We start from the raw sequence: 21,028 nt of genomic DNA on the forward strand, positions 1-21,028 counted from the left end.
TTATAATGTAGGGCAGTGCACAGGAGTCAGTAGTATACAGGGCAGTGCACAGGGGTCAGTAGAATGTAATTTAGTGCACAGGGGTCATTAGAATGTAGGGTGGTGTACAGGGGTCATTAGAATGTAGGGCAGTGTACAGAGGTCAGTAGGATGTAGGTCAGTGTACAGAGGTCAGTAGGATTTAGCGCAGTGTACAAGGGTCAGTAGTATGCAGGGCATGGCACAGGGGTTAGTAGTATGCAGGGCAGTGCACAAGGGTCAGTAGCATGCAGGGCAGTGCACAGGGGTCATTAGAATGTAAGGCATTGCACAGAGGTAAGTAGGATGTAGGGCAGTGCACATGGGTCATTAGCATGTAGAGTACAGGGATCATTAGAATGTAGGGTAGTGTATGGGGCTCATTAGAATGTAGGGCAGTGTACAGAGGTCAGTAGGATGTAGGGCAGTGTACAGAGGTCATTAGTATGCAGGGCAGTGCACAGGGGTCGGTAGTATGCAGGGCAGTGCACAGGGGTCAGTAGTATGCAGGGCAGTGCACAGAGATCATTAGAATGTAGGGCAGTGTACAGGATGTAGGGCAGTGCACAAGGGTCAATAGGATGTTCTTCCTTAACCCCCGCAAAAGTATCAGAAGAGCGCTGGAAACTGTGGGGGGGGGGGATAGGGGACATACAGGGGAGACATGTCACTCCAATTGTAGATTTAGTCTAGTGACAGGCTGCTGCTGTACCCAAAGCCCAGAATCTAGGATGCTTCCCGGTACACAGCTAGCCTAGGACTGTCCTGTAAAATCTGTGGCAGTTGGCGATTATGCTCTCCTGTGAAGTGGCACAGTTTTTGTCCTTATTCACATGAAGGTACAAACCGGTACATTGAGACAAAGGGCCATCTTCACCCATGCTGGATGCACTGGTGTTCCGTGAAGTCCCATGCAGGTACCTTTTTGAATTTTTGCAAGATATGAGTCATACTCATTGGTGTGCACAGCCTATTGCATTAGGGTGTCACCCCAAAGTTCAAACACATATGTGTGTGTGTACATATGTATACAGTAAATACTGACATGTCAGCAGGGCAGAGACTGTCAGCAGGGCAATGGACGGTGTCAGTATTTTTTTTTGTTTTTTTCTTAATCATTTTTTTAAAATTTCTGTTTTAGGACACCTGTTAGGAGGCTTTGGTGAAATATCAGGGGTCCAAACAGGGGTAATCTGTGCCACATGGGGTGATTAGGGTGTGCCCAGGAACACCTGGCATACCCTGTGTGCATGCCTATGGTCAAACTACAAAAACTACCCGAGTACCAAACTATAAACGTTTGGTCCTCCAAAAAAATTATTGTGTACAAGATGTTATCCTAAAGAAAAAAATACTTGTGTGAGAAGCCACCAATAGAAACTGTTTTTCTATTTACCTTTGAGCAGATTACTTTTCTGGAGCAATAAAGTGATTCATCTATTGGTTGCTTGCGGTTAATGCACTTAAGAATGAGGGTAAATGAATGAAGTTGTAAGGCGCTATCATTTACAGAAGGGGTTTCACTATTTTTCTTGTGTGCATTAATGTACCCACATTTCTTAATAAAAGGTATATGTCCAGTGACCACATATTTTGAGTTATTTTTGGAGAGTTTACCTAGTAATTTTCTATCATTTCTGGTCTATATTTTATGTGTTTAAATAGACATTGCTTGCTTAACTACTGTTGAGATAAGATATCTGTAACATAGGGACTGTATTGTCTGCAGTGAGTTGGCTGACTCATAGACTTGCATTTTAAAAGGCAGCAGTAAAGCAAACCCACTGTGTAGCACTGGAAGCCATCTGGAGTTTGGGTATGTTATGCGAAATGGCTGTTCCCATGTGCATGTGTAATTACAAACCTAACATAGAAACAACAAATTTAACACTCACTTACTGTATTTACACTAAGATGTCTTTCTTTGTGCTACATTTAACAAATCATTACCGTTTATACATTCTCTGTAACCTGATTTTAGTACCTTTTCTTGTACAGGATGCTTGAGGCGGGGGTACTGCTGAAATCCAGACAAGCCAAAATTACGATAATTGTCATCAGCGTGACCATCTTCATTATTGTAGCAGCTGTTATTGCTTCCTTTGTTATAACAACTGTCATTGGTAAGACTGTATAAAACAACACAACCCTTTATATATAAGATCCCTTTTTTCTAATACTGTTCAGTGCCATGAAAGCCAACTTTGAGCTTGTGTTGAACCATTCAAGTTAATTGACAGGTGCATTTGAGCTGCCATTGACCTTCTTATTATATAGAATTGACCTCTTCTACACTGCATGAAACTGCTTCAAGTTGTTATTATGTGCATGAGGTGTATAGGTAGAGAAGTAGTTCTAGGGCAAACAAGCCAGCCAACATAGGTTTTTATTCTAGCTCACTGAGAATATTGATGAATAGAACATATGAGTACCCTTGATCACATTACCATGATGTCATGGGCAACCCTGATGTTATCACAGCCCAATCCTCACCAAATTAGAACACCTGTCCCCTTTTATTGCTGTCTGTGCCCCCATTACGGATATTCATCCTCTCTATTTGTCCTGTTTACCATTATCATTGAAAGTGAAAGTAAAGAAAATCCCAAATTTTGAGTTGTCCCCAGAAAAGTAATAGAGGAGAAATCTTCTGGCCTGGGGGTCCTGTCAGGGCTGGCTTAGCCCTTCCTTCTCTGGGCTGGCTGATTAGCTGTCGGCTAATTGCCAGCTCTCATCCCTCTCCACAGTTACCAGCTGTTCCTGATCATGCTCGCCTGACCTGCCTACTTAAAGCTGTCCAGCTCACTTCACCTCTGCCTTTGCCTTGGTCACATCACAAGAAACCATCTCCTGCGGTTCTGTTTAAAGACCGGCTTGCTGAAATCCCTTCTGGCTCCTTATCCTGCTTGCTGTTGCTCTACTTGGATCCCTGACTTCTGGCCTGGCTGATTACCCGATCTGGTTATTGAACTCTGGCCTGGCTGACTACTTGATCCGGTTTGGGCCGGTTCACACAGCGAGGCGCGGCGAGGCGTCTCCGACTTACCTCGCCGTGACCTGCGGGGAGCTCAGCGGCGACTTGCAGAGGACTTCTGTATAGAAGTCAATGCAAGTCGCCCCCGAAGTCGCCCCGAAGTAGTACAGGAACCTTTTTTCTGAGTCGGAGCGACTCGAGTCGCTCCTCTCAGAACGGTTCCATTGCACAGAACGGGGGCGACTTGCGGGAGCGAGGCGAGGCGAGCCGTGTCGCCTCGCCTCGCCTCGCTGTGTGAACCGGCCCTTACTGGACTTTGGCTATGCTTTGACTATGCTTTTTCTATTTACCTTTTATTTTTATTTAATAAACAAGTGTGATTTAATTGTACTTCTGTCTCGGTCTGATTCATGGTTACTGACAGTAGGCGAAGGCCATGAATTCAGAAGATACAGTCAATCCACTTGTTGGTAATATTTACTTCCTCAGCGATTTGGGGGTGATCCAGTACAGTACAGTACAGTACAGCTTGTCTTTATCTCCATTGTGGACAGGGGGGTTTCTTTTTGATTATCTGCTTTTAGTGGGTTTTTTCTCTGGAGAGGAGATAGACCTTTTTTGGGAGTTAGCTCCTGTTTTGACAGGACTTCCTCTTGGAAACTATGTAGTTTTACTCTTTAGGGCGTGTCTATTATTATTTTTTTGTTTTAATTTTTTGGGTCTAACTGTTGGATATACACCCCCCGAAATATATTCGGTGAGCGCTACTTATTAGATATAGGTGAGATTCCCATGTGCTCTTCATTTTTGTCTACATTTGTGTAATCATAATCAATACTCCTGTAGAAAAGAGCAAGGGAAATGATTTTTAATTTAGGAGGTCAGCTTATTTTTATACGGGCAAGTCTCTCAAATTCACAATAGAGACAAAATTGTAATATTATATTAGTAATTGTAGGTTATACTTAAATATCAAAATCATGTTTTTGTTTGGACAAGAGTTCTTGTTTAATTATTACTGTTTTTTTTTCCAGGTTACAAAAAAGCTGAGCCCGTTCAGCGATACTATGAAGGATCGTTTAGAATGAGCTACACGATTTCTAATAGAGACCCCAATAGTACAGAATTTAAAGCATTGTCAGTTCAGATTGAAAGGCTTGTAAGTACAGATTCATTTTTTATTCTAAAAAACAATTATTGCTATTTGTTTTATTTTTTTCATTTAACCTCTCTGAATATATATCTAGTGTAAGCAAGAACTTTAAATGTAACTCCACTTTGTTACCAATATTGTAAGAGAGGGCTGTGAAATGTCATATTACATATGTTCCTTTATTGATGATATCAAGCATCCTGCTAGATAGATAGTATTTGTTTTTTTGCTATTACGCAAGTAAAATCTGTCAACAGTTATCTACAACTATTTTTAAATGATTGCATAGGCATACATATTCATTCATTGGGACAACTAAAGACTAGAGCAATGGAAATGGAGCAAAAATAGAAAACCTAGAGAATCCATTCACCACTTAATCTAGGAAAGAAGATTGTCACATCAGGGAATGCCTTTAGAGTCAAATCAGGCATTTATGGCAACCCCTTAGGCACCTTTGCAACTTACTTTATGCACTGTGGATCTGTTATTGGCCTGTGTAGCTGCTATATAAGTCATTGACCTCTTAGTTTTGGTCTACAGTAAAATTGACACATTTTCTCTATATGTTATGCTTATAGACAAAAGAAACATTTGAAGGTTCAGTCCTCAAAGGTCTATTCAGTACGGCCAAAGTGATCAGTTTGGGGTAAGTCATTATTACCATTTTTTCCTTTCAACAAGTATAGGTGATGACTTATTAGGTGATGCTTAGAGATGGGTAGCATGATCAGTTTTTATGATATAATAAATAAAGCAGCAGGCTTGGTGAACCAAGAAAGTCACGACTCTGCTAACCACAGTTGTTACAAGTATTGCATGAATGAGACATGTTTATATTGGAAAGATTGACAATATTTAGTGCCACAGGCAGCCAATATACATTCTTGCTATAACCTCAGTCTTACATCTGTGTAAAAGAAACACTTTTTTTATGCATTCACCTATTATTATTACTGCTAGTAGAAGATGCATGTATCATAAAATATAAAACATTTAAAAAAATCAAAATGCTGTTTCAGATACAGTGGTCCAAGGATCATTTTTGAGGTAAAGAGTTACATGTTTTTAAAAATAACCATAGACATGAGGTGAGTATCTTCTGATTCTGCTGAATCTAGCAATCACTTCATGTCTGTGTTAAGAAAGTTCCAGACTTTTTACAAGGGATTCAATTAACTGGGCAATTGTTATTGGTTCCATTTAGATGAACCAATGTCATTGCTCCCTCTTCCTGCTTAGTCTCCTTTCCAAACATTTTAACTGCAATGCTTAATTTGCAAGGATAGATGTATTGTGTACAGATGACCATCTACCAATGTAAATCATACTGTATTTTTTTTAGCTTTGAATAGTGTTGTAGTGCTGAAGCAGGTTTATCTTGCTTTTTGTATTCTGACTGGGGAGATCCACCCTTTCTTCTTTCTTGGTGACCATTATTGCTGGTCCAGAAAGTGATAACAAATCGAAAATTTTATAGCTGTCAGAAGAACAGGATATAAGAATATTTATTTTCCATGGTAACACTTGTTCCAGTGACAATCGTCTAAGTGGGTGTTATTTTTCAGGGACAGGAATCAATAGGTAATCTTCCAGATGGGACACAAACAACAAAAATAACCTTCTTGGGCCATGTCACTGTGCTGTGGAATACCTCCAAAGTGTTAGGTCTTCTCTAGAGAAACTACTTGGGTTATTGTTACACGGCTAATGCCCAGAGTGAAACTCAGGGACGGTTCTACAGTAACAGCTGGGTAGCTGGCAAGCCAAGTGCAGTACCATGTTGAAGGCAAAAGCATAGTCAGATAAGAAAATGGTAGAGAGCAGACAGAATGGTCTGAGATTGAATTCAATAAAGCAGTATAAATGCCAGGCAGGAAAACATATTAACTTATCCCTTAGTGATCTGGCACAGAGTGATAACTTTTAGGTCCAATTTATAGGTGATTAATGAGAGTCAGGTATGCAGGCTACAGAGTGGCAGTGTTGCTGTACAAGAAAATGTCCCTAGAAGATGGAGAGCATATTACGGTAATACAAAATCTCCTACACAATCTGCGACCAAAGAGCAATGGCAGTCAGATTTTTACACCTTAAGGCTGGGTTCACACCGCTGCGGGGGGAGAACCGGATGTGATTCGCACAGCAAATCACATCCGATCTCCGTAGCGCTGCGAGTTCAGCCATACAGATAGTATGGCTGAACTCGCAGCGGTCCCGCAGCAAACTCGCACGGGACCCTTTTTTGGGTCCGCAATGGAATCAGATCGCATGGGGGTTCACACCATGCGATCCGATTCCTGTGCGAGTCGGCAGATCGCACTGCGATATGCCGACGGATCTGGGGGTGTCATTAACATAACATTGACACCCCCAGCCGTCCGCATAGGGCAGTGTGAACTGCCGGCGGGAGGTATGCGATGCGGGAAAACGCCGCGGATTCGCGGCGTTCCCGCATCGCAGCAATGTGAACCTAGCCTTAAGTATTTCCCACTCTATCAAAAACTTTGTGATCATTTTGGATTTAGATACACTTTGAGATTGATTTACTAAAACTAGAGAGTGCAACATTTGGTGCAGCTTTGCATAGAAAGCAATCAGCTTCTAGGTTGTTTTTTGCAACGCTTAATTGAACAAGCTGAAGTTAGAAGCTGATTGGCTACCATGCACAGCTGCACCAAATTTTGCACCTTCTAATTTTAGTAAATCAATCCCTTTACATCTACAACCAGAATAGAACTTGCATGTGTTGTTTATCTTCCTCATGGGAATTGTTGTGTTGGACTGCACCTTTTTATTTTGTTACTGAAAATAGTGTATAATATCTCTATTATGCTTCTTGGTAAAGTGCTAAATGTGCTTGTAAAATGTATCTCCCTGGGGAGATTTAGTTCAAGAAAACTACTGTTCAAGGCTTTTCAGCTTGACACAAATCTGTATTTCAAGGCTTTTGATTTAACTTCTAACTCAGCAAATAAGGCCGCGTACACACGGGCGGACTGTCTGGCCAACTAAGTCCGTCAGACAATCCGACAGACAGTCCGTCCTACTTTTGAATGAACGGACTTGACCACACACGATGAACAGACAGTCCGTTGAAAGCTTGCACGATGACGTGTACAGCATGTACGATGGGACTAGAAATACGACGTCCAATACACTGCAATGCAACCTTTGGCCGTGTAAATCCTTTCTGAGCATGCGCCATACTTAGTCCGTCCAACTTGCCTACTCACGAGCGGACTGTCCGCTGAAACCAAAGTTGGACGGACAATATTACGGAAATTCCGAAAGACTTAGTCCGCCAGACTGTCCGCTGAAAAAGTCCGCTGAAGCCCACACACGAGCGGACTGTCCGCTGAAACACGTTTCAGCGGACTAAGTTGGACAGACAGTCCGCCCGTGTGTACGAGGCCTAAGGATGATAATAGACATGGTAAAATCCCTTTTCTCTTTGCTAGAAACTATCCTCTAATACAGTGGTTCTCTACCTTTCTAGTGCCGCGATCCCTTGATAAAATTTCCCAAGTTGTAGGGACCCCCTGACAGTAAAATTATTTTCATAGCGTGGGTTGTCAGCACCCAAGGCAAGATGAGTAATTTGCGCCCCTAACCCCCAGACATTTAGCGCTCCCCAAGTCCCTTCCACGCATACAGTATTAAAACCCCTCATGGTACATTTTAGGTTGTGCCACTCTTTCTCCTTGTTCTCCTTTCTTTCCATTTTATCACTCTCTATCCTAATTTCTTGTTTTTTCTTCACCATCCCTCTCTAGCCGTCTTTTTAGTTTTTTCTCTTATTCTTTCTCTCCCTATTTCTTTGTTCCTCCCCCTCTTTTCATCTCCCTTCCATGTATTCTCTATTTTTATCTCATATCTTACTCCTTGGTAGGGGTTTGGGGGGAGTGGGATGAATGGCAGTGCTGGGGGGGAGTTGGGATGAATGGCAGTGCTGGGGGGGAGTTGGGATAAGTGGCAGTGCTGGTGGGGAGTTCTGATCAGTCTACTTAGGTGCTCTTGATCAAGGTCATCTGCTGATCTGAAAACTGTAGTGGGGACTTTTAATGGCATCTATAATAACAGGTAGTGTTACTCACTCTGTCTCCGGCTTCACTGTGACTCTAGCTCTGTGGTGTCTCGCAACAGTGACACCTATGCCAAAATCAGGAGATAGGGTCTCCTCCAGCCCCTCCCAGTTCACATTCCTCACCAGTCAGCTGACCTCTAGTTTCTACCTCCCAGCCATGACGTGATCTTAATGGGCGGCTGCGAGGAGGCTGAGTGGGCGGCTGCGAGCTTCAGGAACATCTCAGCTGGGCAGCCGCAAAAAGGCTGGGAGACTTCAGGAACAGCCCAGGATCCGGTGACTCCTGGCAAATTGTCATTCGTCCCCCAGGTTGAGAACCACTGCTCTAATATCTTGGCTAGACAAAAACACAGCTTCACTATGCGCGATGCACGTTAGTACAATTAATTGCCACTAAAAATAACTTTATACTGCTTTTTCTATTTCCCTGTATATGTATTCTTTATATGATACTGATATGACTACATATATATATGCTAATTTACAATATGGTATGATATGAATACTCTGCCACTGTATGCTCTATTTGCTAGAACAGGGATCTCCAAACTACAGCCCTCCAGCTGTTGCGGAACTACACATCCCATGAGACATTGTAAAACTCTGACATTCACAGACATGACTAAATATGATGGGAATTGTAGTTTCTTAACGGGAGGGCCACAGTTTGGAGACCCCTGTGCTAGAAGATAGGTAATTTATAATTAGGTCATTATTAGAGAAAAGAAAATACACCTGCTTCTTTTTAACAATCAATTAAAAAGCAATATGTTAGTTCATGCAATAGGTCAGTGATGGCTAACCTTGGCACCCCAGATGTTTTGTAACTACATTTCCCATGATGCTCATGCACCCTGCAGTGTAGTTGAGCATCATGGGAAATGTAGTTCCAAAACATCTGGGGTGCAAAGGTTTGCCATCACTGCAATAGGTTAACCCCCCCCCCCAAAAAAAACCTTCCCCATCTAAAATTCTAAAATATACCATCAAATAAAAACCTTTAATATGTGATGAAATTTGTCATGGCTGAATCAATGACAGAACAGGTGAAATACTCAATGCATCCTAGAAAAAGATAATTGAAGGTTGGGACATTTAATGAGGCATGTGGGTCGTCGCTGGCACATAGGTCAATTGTTAAAAAAGAGATTGTGTTTATTCTCATGAAACCATGCATAACATGACGTAATATAATAAATATATACATAATATGGAAAGCCATAACAATAGCAGGTTATAAACCATAAATACATATAAGTAACAGCGGATAGAATATATGCTGAATAAAATGAAAGGGCATATAAAGCAGTCTAACAGACATATTGCATCTCTATAAAGTTCTGATGCGTTTCTGTGGATACATTCCGCTTCATCAGGGTCAGATGCATCACTCAGCTACAAGAAAAAACATACATGTGTCAATTTTATCTATGGATCTAACCCCCTCATTGAGAAGGAAATATAGGTGAGGGTGAGGGAAACAATGTTACCCACCCCTTAGAGTACATATATCAACTGTATAAGATACATGGGAAACAGAGGCTGCTTGTAGTGTCTCTCCCAGGACCTGTGGTGACATACAGTACACAGTGCATCCTAGGGGAGAGGGGCTATGGTGCAGGATCCCCCCTCCAAAAAAAAAAATCACACTCACATACTGTATACATACACACATTGGTTGAACTAGATGGACTTAGACTCCCTCAAGAGTCTGAGCCTTGTTATGTGTGTCTATGGGCACACACAGCCTGGTTCGGGAGTGGCCCACATGAGTGACCCAATAGTACATGGCTTGCTGTGGGTGCACTTGAAGAAGAGGAGGAGCAGACATCGCCAGTGGGAGACCCTAGAAGAGGAGGTAAACCACCACTCTGTGCAATACCATATAAACCACTTTTTTATTTTATTTATTAATTTTAAAAAGTGTGACTTTAATAGTACTTTAATTTCATGAATAAAGTACTTAGAATATATACTGGGATATACTGTATAATTCATATAGAGGTCATAACAAATCTCTAATGGCTAGTGGTGGTTGATCACATTCAAATAGGTGTGTCCTGTATTGTTAAAGATGTTTCGCTGCTCATCCAAGTAGCTTCCCCAGTAACTGCTTCAAATTGCATAAATTACATTATTTGTTTATATCACATCAGTTAGTAAAAAATTATATGACAGGATAATTTGAAATGCCTCAGTTTATAACACCTATCTTATTTTTCAGGTCCACTGGGAATGTTCAACCAAGATTAGTGATCTCATTCCAAATCTTACCTACAGAAATGGAAATCTTTTCCTCCACTCCTATTCAAAATATATTTAGAGAAATTGCATCTAGGTCAAGTTTTAACATTGATAAGGACTCTGTGCAATTGACAGGCAAGTATATTACCAGCTTTCGCAAACTCACGTTTCCCTTTGTAAAAGTTAGGTACATAAACCCCCCAATGTTAATTAGTGTTGACAAAAATACAATGAAATGAACACTATTTTAGTCTAATAAAATATGACTAAAACAAAAAAAATTCAGATGACTAAAATATGACTGAAACAATAATGGCATTTTAGTCAAAGGCCTATGACTAAAAGTAAATCAAAATTAGCATTGATACACCCCCCCCCCCCCCCAACTTTAAACCTAGAGAAAGAGGGACACTTTGGGGGGAGATTATATGCGGAGCACCACTGCAGAAAAAAGGAGTGTGGTCAAATTTAAATTTTTTTACATGACTGCATTATGCAAAATGGGGCCCTGGGCAAACATCAAAGTGTATCTAAACCCAAACTCTGTTTTCAGTATGTATACAGTTTTCGTAAAGCATATGGTTTTTTTCCCCCCTCTTTTTCTGTGTACCTGTAGCAAAGTGTCTTACCTGGAAATTTTACCAGTAACCACTTTTTCTATTTCAGGCTGACAACACTTAGCTACAGCTTTGCAATTAGCAACAATGTTTTCAGACTGCCATGCTCATTCCTTTAGTTTGCCATTGGACTATCCTTTTTGGTGTATGCATGCCTCCTGCAGACCTGATAGGTAGCCCAATGGTCAACTGAAGAAATAGAAATGGCAGCTTAGCAACATTTTTATAAGCAGCTTTGTCACCCTGAAACAGGAAGTGATGATACTGGTAAAACCTCTATGTGGGACATTTTGCAATAGGTTCACAAAAATGATTTGCTTAAGAAAACTGTATTCTGTGAGACATGATGCCAAAACATATTGAAAAAACTGTATAAAATGAACAAAATTGCGGCGCTACCTGAAAAAAACTACTATAATAAAATAATGAAACACATATGGTGTAACGGTGAATCCACCTCACTAAAGTGATAAATGTGCAATGTTAAGCCGTAAATAATGTTGCATCCGATGAAATAATAAATGTGCATAAATACTCAAAACATCATGCGTGAAATAATAACAGAATACTAAGTATAAAAGTTGCTGAATAAATACTCATAAATGAACAATACAAAAATAAATGAATAGTGCTTCTCTAATAAAGTCCATGCAGCTAATCAGTGAGCCTATATCACAGTCCATGCAAAAAATATATATAGTGATCTCCAAATCCGTGACTGTCCACCGACCAACTTCAGTGCCCAACTTCAGTGCCACACTTCAGTGCACCACCAGTTTCCCCCAGCCTCTCACCTCAAAAATCTAGTATACAGGCACTGTAAATAACCAGATGTTCACTCGTCCTTAGCAGTCCAGCTTCAATGGTATACCACTGTGCATATATATGATTAGTCTTTCCCCAGTATCTTCAAATAGGTGCAATTAACGTTGGTGGTACATAGAGCATAGAGGAAAGACAAGGGGAGGCTCTCATGGGTAGTAATCAATAACAGCGATTTAATAGATAAAATATCCACTTACATTAAAGCAAATGACAGCAAACTTCGCAACACAAAACGATCTTCCGATCTCGGCCGCGCCCGGAAGTGATGAGTGCAACACCAAAGCTCCTTCCCTGACGCGTTGCGTCACGACCTCGTGACTTTTTCAAAGGGTGAAGGGAGAATGGTGTTGACGGAGCATATATGCGGTCAGCGCCGTCGTCATGGCAACCACGGCGGCGCCTCTGCATATGTAAAACGAATCAAATCTTCAATACCATTTATTTTTACTAATAGCTGCCATACTTAGAATAAAAGCATATTCTTATCTCAAGACATAAGGACAATATATAAAAATTCCTAAAAAATAAACAGTCATAAATACTAATATATATATAGAGCGACATCTAGTGGTTATAATTCAAATCTGCTCTTCTGATAATCTAAACCTGTTATATATATAAAAATATATAAAAAATGTATATATATATATATATATATATATATAAAATTCTATAAAAAATATGGTGTATCACTTTTTAATCGATATCGCAAAAATAGAGACCAAATCATATAAAATGAAAAATGAAATAGAATAAAAGGAGTAAAAATACAAAAAATATATGTATAAAAATATATGTATATAAAAAATAGTAAAAAATAATAAAAATATTGTCTCCCCAAATTATTACTACCATCAATTATTAAATGAGTACCGTCTCAATCTATCAGTAGGTATAGAGAATAATAGAATATAATATTATGCATCCTTAGATATTAAATAATGAAAATCATAAAAAACATATTTTAAAAAGTATAAGGTGCAATTATATCTCATCAAATACCAAAAAGAGGGCTTATTAAAAATTGGAGATAAAACAATTGAGGTCGAATTATGACCTAAAGGTGTCAAAGTACGGAGTTCGTGTATCCACCGAGATTCGGCCTGACTAATTTTGATCACCTTGTTGTCGCCCCTCCAGTGTGGTTTGTACTTCTGGATACCACAAATAATTAGTGATGAAGGATCTTTTTTATGGAATTTTGCATAATGTCTAGACAAACTATGTTTGTCGAAACCTTTTTTAATATTCTGAACATGTTCTCTAAGTCTTTTCCATAACTGTCTTTTTGTCCTACCCACATATTGAATGTCGCATGGGCATTCCAAGAGATAAACTACCCCTTCACTATAGCAGGTAATTAAATCTTTCTGAGTTACTGTGGATACAAACGACTTCTTTTTGGTTTTTTCATTTACATGTCTACACGCGTAGCACCTTTTGCACGGGAAAAAACCTTTTCCTTCAAAAAAAGAAAAAGGCTTTTTGGGAGGATCCAGGACATTCTTGGCCAGATTATCTCTTAGGCCGCGTACACACGTGGGGACTGTTCGCTCAACTTTGTCCGTCAAACAGTTTCAGCGGACAGTCCGCTCAAAATTAGCATGGACGGACTTGCCCACACACGACCAACGAACAGTCCGCTGAAACCGTGCGCGATGACGTGAACGGCACGTACGACGGGACTAGAAAACGACGTCCTATACACTGCAATGCAACCTTCGGCGTGTAAATTCTTTCTGAGCATGCGCGAGACTTAGTTTGACGAACAAGCCTACACACGGGCGGACTGTCCGCTCAAACCAAGTTTCAGCGGACAGTTTTTCGGAATTTCCGAAAAACTTTGTTCGTCAGACTGTCCGCTGAAACTGTCCGCTGAAAGCCCACACACGAGCGGACTGTCCGCCGAAACACTGTTCAGCGGACAAAGTTGAGCGAACAGTCCCCGCGTGTGTACGCGGCCTCAAAGTGGGAGCTCTCCTATACACAAACTTTGGTATTTCTGGTAAAATATTTCCAAGATGTCGATCCATTTTAATAATCTCCCAATGTTTTCTTATGATTTTCTCTATCTGTTTGTGCTGAATATTATAATCCATAATGATGGATACCATATCTTGTTTTTCTGAATTAATGATATTATCCTGTATTAATTTCTCTCTATCTAGTAGTGCCACACTTCTTATTTGATCCTCAATAAAATCCGTATGGTACCCCTTTTGGATAAATCTATCACCAATCAGTTTAGCTTGCTCAAGAAACATTGATTCATTAGAACAGTTACGTCTTAATCTAATCAATTGCCCTCTAGGTATATTATCAAGCCATCTATGATGATGGAAACTGTCCAGGGGTAGGTAACTGTTTCTGTCTACTGTTTTAAAATGGGTAAAAGTATTCAGTGAGTTTTCTTTCTTCTCAATCACTAAATCTAAAAAGGATATTTTTTCTTTGTTAATCTCCCATACCAATTTAATATTTTTATCGTTCGTATTAAGATAAAAACAGAAGTCATTTAGACTTTCTTTATCACCTGACCAGAATAAAATAAGGTCATCAATGTATCTTTTATAAAATGTAACTTGTTTGGGCATATTTTTGTATAGTATTTCTTCCTCCCACTGTGCCATATATAAATTTGCTACGCTGGGTGCGTATTTAGCTCCCATAGCGATACCGCATATTTGTTTATAATAGCAGTTAGTGAACCAAAAATAATTTGAATCCAACCCAAAACGTAAGCAATCAATAATAAACCTTCTTTGTTTGCACTTGAGACTACTTAAATTTCTTAAACCCCATTTAGTAGCTTCTACTGCCTTCTCATGGTTGATGATAGTATATAAAGAGGTCACATCAGCAGTAACTAGGTAAGTGGGGCCATTGTGTAGTCTAATATCATTTAATAATTGAATCAAGTGCTTAGTATCCCTTAGAAATGATTTAGTCTCCTTTACTATAGGCTGTAGGAAGAAGTCAATATATTCTCCTAATCTTGAGCAAACAGAATTAATTCCATTCACTATAGGCCTACCAGGCGGTTTTGTCTCATTCTTGTGTATTTTGGGAATGGTATAGATCACAGGTACCCTACAAGTGTTGGGTACCAGATATTTGGCTTCTTTTTTATTTAATAAACCTTTATCGAGTCCTTTATTTATAATTTTAGTCAGTTCTTTTTTGTATCGTAGGGTGGGGTTATTATGTAGCTTCAAATATGTGGTTTCATCTCCTAACTGCCTATTTAATTCCTCATTATAGTCATCTTTAGACTGTATAACAATGGCTCCCCCCTTATCAGCTTGCCTTATGACGATGTCCTTCCTGGACTCAAGTTGTCTCATGCCTTTTCTAATGTCAACCGGATCATATACCTTCTTGGTCTTCAATTCTTGTATATCATTTAAAACCATTCTTTTAAACACTTCAATGTGACCTTCATTTACCCCTGGTGGGTTAAAGAGAGATTTGTTTCGTAGATTCGTATATTGTATACCGTTCTGTTCTGGAAGTTTTGTACCTCTTCCTATTCCAGAATCTGTTAGCATGTATTTCTTTATGTTCATGCTTCTTATAAATTTATTGATATCTACGTAAGTATTGACAATTTTTGAAAAAAAAACACATTATTTTTTACTTTTTGTTATAATAAATATCCCCCAAAAATATATAAAAAAACATTGTTTTCCCTCAGTTTAGGCCGATACGTATTCTTCTACATATTTTTGGTAAAAAAAATCGCAATAAGCGATTATTGATTGGTTTGCGCAAAAGTTATAGCGTTTACAAAATAGGGATAGTTTTATAGCATTTTTATTAATAATTTTTTATTATTATTTTTTTACTAGTAATGGCAGCGATCAGCGATTTTTATTGTGACTGCGACATTGTGGGGGACCCATCGGACATTTTTGACACATTTTTGGGACCATTGTCATTTATACAGTAATCACTATATAAATATATATATATATATATATATAAATGCAGTGACTCCTGTGTAAATGACACTGGCAGTGAAAGGGTTTACCAGTGGGTGGCAGTGTAGGGGTTAAGTGTTCCTAGGGGTGTGTTACTAACTGTGGGGGGGTTGGGCTTTTATTTAGTGAACACTGATCTCTGCTCCAATCACATGGAGCAGAGATCAGCATCACTAGTTGCTAGGCAGAATGGAGAAATGTTGTTTACACAGCATTTCCTCCATTCGGCCGCTCCGTGAGACGATCGCGGGGATGCCCGCGGCGATCGAGTCCGCGGGTCCCGCGACCGGACTCACGGGGGTCCCGACCAGCGCGGGAGCGTGCCGGCGGCGGCGCGCTCTCGATGGCAGGGCGGCATTGAATATTGGACGTACCTGTACGCCAATATGCCTGCCCGTGCCATTCTGTCGACGTACATCGTCGTGCGCTGGTCGGGAAGTGGTTAATGTTGACAAAAATACAATGAAATTAACGCTACTTTAGTCTACTAAAATATGACTAAAACCAAAACAATTCAGATGACTAAAATACAACTTAAACAAAAATGGCATTTTAGTCAAAAGCCTATAACTTAGGCCTCATTCAGACGAGGCGGATCCGCTCGCATGGAGTCCGCCTCTATCCGCTGGCTCAGCGGGAGTTCTCTCTGTTGATCTCCGCTGAGCAGGCGGATGACAGGTCCCTCTCTGCTCACTGAGTGAGGAGGGGCTTATCGAGCGCCGCAGGATTCTATGGAGAGATCAGATCTCACCCGATCCGATCCGCCAATGACGGATCCGGACGTAGGGCCATCTGTCTGCTTTTGGCAGATCGGACCGGGATGGATGTCACCGCTGACATCCGTCGCTCCATAGACTAGCATGGAGCGCTCGTTCAGGTCCACCGTCAAAACTGACAGGCGGACCTGAATGGTCCGACAGTGTGAAAGGAGCCTAAAACTAAATCAAAATTAGCATTGATACCCCCCCCCCCAACTTTAAAACTAGAGAAAGAGGGACACTTTGGGGGGGAGATTATATGCGGCATGAGCAGAGCACCACTGCAGAAAAAAGGAGTGTGGTCAAATTTTAATTTTTTTACATGACTGCATTATGCAAAATGGGGCCCTGGGCAAACATCAAAGTGTATCTAAACCCAAACTCTGTTTTCAGTATGTATACAGTTTTCGTAAAGCATATGGGTTTTTCCCCCCTCTTTTTCTGTGTACCTGTAGCAAAGTGTCTTACCTGGAAATTTTACCAGTAACCACTTTTTCTATTTCAGGCTGACAACACTAAGCTACAGCTTTGCAATTAGCAACAATGTTTTCAGGCTGCCATGCTCATTCCTTTAGTTTGCCATTGGACTATCCTTTTTGGTGTATGCATGCCTCCCGCAGACCTGATAGGTAGCCCAATGGTCAACTGAAGAAATAGAAATGGCAGCTTAGCAACATTTTTATAAGCAGCTTTGTCACCCTGAAACAGGAAGTGATGATACTGGTGGGACATTTTGCAATAGGTTCACAAAAATGATTTGCTTAGGAAAACTGTATACAGTGAGACATGATGCCAAAACATGCTGAAAAAACTTTTTTTGGATTTACGTACACTTCAAAGTGAGAGCCCCATATGCTGACATTTTGTACTATGTGACTGGAATGATTCAACAGAAAAAGAGGCCAAAAGCAAATATAAAAAATGAGGGCTATAATATGCATGGTCAGTTGTGAGAGAAGCTAAACATGGGCGTTCTTTTAACAGTTGTGGTTATATAGCGATAAACCTTTCAGACACTACCTGCCACCAGCATAACAACATTTATAAAGCAGCAGTATAATACCTCCATTCATCATCAGCATAACAAAGATATATCAACCAAATATGGAATTAAAATGATTTATAGAAAATGGGCTTCACACCATGTTCAGAATAATAACCACCCTCAGAATACAATATTATTTGCCTTAGCAGAAAGGGTAAATCCTTCAGGGCAGCTTTGGGGTGTGAAGCTTTACAGAGAGACAGACCTTAAATTAAATTGCACTGTGCCCAATGTGGCATGCAAAAGCTGCAAGAGGCCACATTGCTCTAAATATATTGGTCGTGGCCTAAAGGATATGGTTAAATAAAGCCTGAGACTGCTGTATATACTGCACATTTTTCTACATACCTTGCATCCACAAATTGCTCCTTAATCATTGTGCCACAAGTGATAGTCGCACAGACACACATAAACCTCAAGACAAAGGTTTTCTTTCAAAAATGTAACTCTTATGCCACGTACACATGATCGGAAATTCTGCCAGCAAAGGATGTGAGCAGATGTGAGCTTTTGGTCGGAAAATGCGACCGTGTGTAGGCTCTATCGGACTTTTGCTGGCAGAATTTCTGGCAGCAAAAGATTGAGAGCATGTTCTCAATTTTTCCGATGGAAATAGTTTCTATCGGAAATTCCAATCGTCTGTGACATTTCCGACACGCAAAATTCCGATGCATGCCCAGAAACAATTCTCATGCTCGGAAGCATTAAACTTAATTTTCTCGGCTTGTCGTAGTGTTGTAGCTTTCTTGACGGTTAGAATTTGGTGTGACCGTGTGTTAACAAGACAAGCTTGAGCGGAATTCCATTGGAAAAGCCACCCAAGGCCTTTTCGGCGAGAATTCAGATCGTGTGTATGCAGCATAACAGTACAAATGGAAGCTGTTCTCCTTGTCATGATGATCAAAAGGCTTCAGTATTATTTCAGCCACTGACCAAAAACAAGATCAACTTTGCTCTGACTCTTCTTTCTGCCTGCATGCTCTAGATTTGTGTCTTGAAAATAACTAACCCAAGACTGGCATTAAACAAGCCTTCTAGTAGGTCCTCAGTGGCAGCCTTTATATATCTCTCATTCAGTACAGGCTTCCGTTAAGTATAAATAAGGGTCAAATGTATCTAGTAGAATACAACTTTCCTAGTCCTTTCCATCAGTTTTACATAGAATCTGTAAAAAGGTCCTGAATCTAGGCCCAGAGTGCATGACCTAGGAGATTTTTATTTATAGTAATTATGTATATATTTTTTTCTAGAAATCTCACTTGCTGAAGCAGGGAATCTCCTTTATGGTGGTAAGATCTTGACACCTGTTGTAATTTATAAACCTAAAGTGTACCATATACAATATTAAACACCACTTACATTATGTGGAATTGGGGTTTGCCAGAGAAGCAAAGTGGCATTTGTGCTCTTAGGCTAGTTTCATAGAGACGTGCAGTTTTTACTGCCCCCTGTGAAAGGCAACTCACAGTGAATTCACTTTTCAGTGGGTGGCAGAACCAATGTTTCCAGCCATTCAGGAGGAACTAATCTCTCAGTTGAAAGGATGATAGTTATTTAAGAAACTGTTGTTGCCATAGCAATGTTTCCAAAATTGGTGCAGATGCTTGCCTGAATTAGATTTAGGTAGTTCTAAAGGGAACTACTGACAGCAAAGGCATTATTACCACTTTAGTGAATTCCTCAGAATGTGTTTTAGCCTGCCAATAAAAACGAACACAGCTACCATATCTAAGGACTTGTTACCTGAAATATATTGCGTTTTATGTTCCTGGGTGTAGGTATACTTAAATACATATGCCAACTCTTCGAAAAGGAAATCGGTGTCAATGATTTAAATTCCTCCACACCTCCCACATACCACCTCTTTCTTCCACTGAGCATTTGGAACTTTCTAGTGGATTCATACTGGGCATGTGACATCTATTGAAGAACACTATTCTTTTGCAGGGATGTCCTTATTATGACATACACTACATGAATGAGACATTTGCATTGAGTTTTGTTATCTTGATATTTGGGCATTCCAGAAATATGCCTATTTGTTTCTAGGGAAAGGGATACGGTTTAGTCTTTTTGCCTTGGGTGCCATCATTTATGAACATAGCAATTTTGGAACTATATTAACACAGTAACAAATACAATATTAAATTAATTGATATGTTACTGTGAATATAATAATTATTGCTCTTAAATTTTCCCTCTGCCCCTTACTTAATTACTCTCCATTCTATACTGTATGTACGTTAATGTGCTACGTACTGCACCATTTCAGTGTTCTTGGATTTTTAATGGCATTATAATAAACGGTATCTGTTTTAAGAAGTCAGTTATACCATTCAGGACATTTTAACAAATGGCTATTTGGTTTGTTTTGGTCCATCTCATCATAACCAGACTAATTATACATCTAAATGTGCCTGCATAAAAGAAACTTGACCAGCAGTGCCCCCATGTGGCAAGTTAATGTAGCACAATAATGCAAAAAAACAAAACAACAATGAATCACACAATTTAGAAAATTACTGGATTGTATAATAATAATGGAAAAAGGTTTTGAAAATGTGTTTACATATATGTATATAAATTAAATTGAATGGCAGAATTTAAGGTCATACCAAAACACGCTGAATGTACTTCTGTATTACTACATTACTATTATATTACTAGTATTCTGTACTACTGTATTTCTCTGCTAACCAAAAACATTAAATGTATTTCTTATGATCTTGGCCACATACTTGATCTCAGAAATTCCTAATTTGTCCCTCATTTGGTCTTATTATATACTGTACCTGTATAAAAATGTGCTATCTATCTATCTATCTATCTATCTATCTATCTATCTATCTATCTATCTATATATCTATCTATCTATATATCTATCTATCTATCTATCGTGTCCTTTGCCTACATAGTTTTTCCTAGTATCTCAAAAAGTCGGGAGGTATGCTTCCATAATTCAATAAAGACAAACAGGTGGTATACATGTAAAAAACACCACCGCTGATGTTAAACTGGTATTTGAAATTATAGTATTAATATATCAATATGGGTGGAAGGATCATAGCTTCACGCATTGCTTCTAGGCTTTAAATGAGAATTTCAGCACTAAAAACATGCATACAAGGTCCGGCCATGGGGGGTGTGCAGGAGGGGCAGCTGCCCTGGTGCAGTGAAGCAAGGGGGCAAAGAATAGGAGCAGGGTTGTACACCCATTCTACAGCATATATTACCAGTGGAGGAGGGGGGTTGCAATTCTGGATCCTTGCTCTGGTTGCTGGACCACCCTGTGCCAGTACTGCATGCATATTTGGTGATGTGGTCATA

Source organism: Lithobates pipiens, unplaced genomic scaffold (assembly GCF_037356315.1).
Source record: "Lithobates pipiens isolate NorthernLeopardFrog02 unplaced genomic scaffold, aLitPip1_a1.2 Scaffold_13, whole genome shotgun sequence".
NCBI classification, from domain to species: Eukaryota; Metazoa; Chordata; class Amphibia; order Anura; family Ranidae; genus Lithobates; species Lithobates pipiens.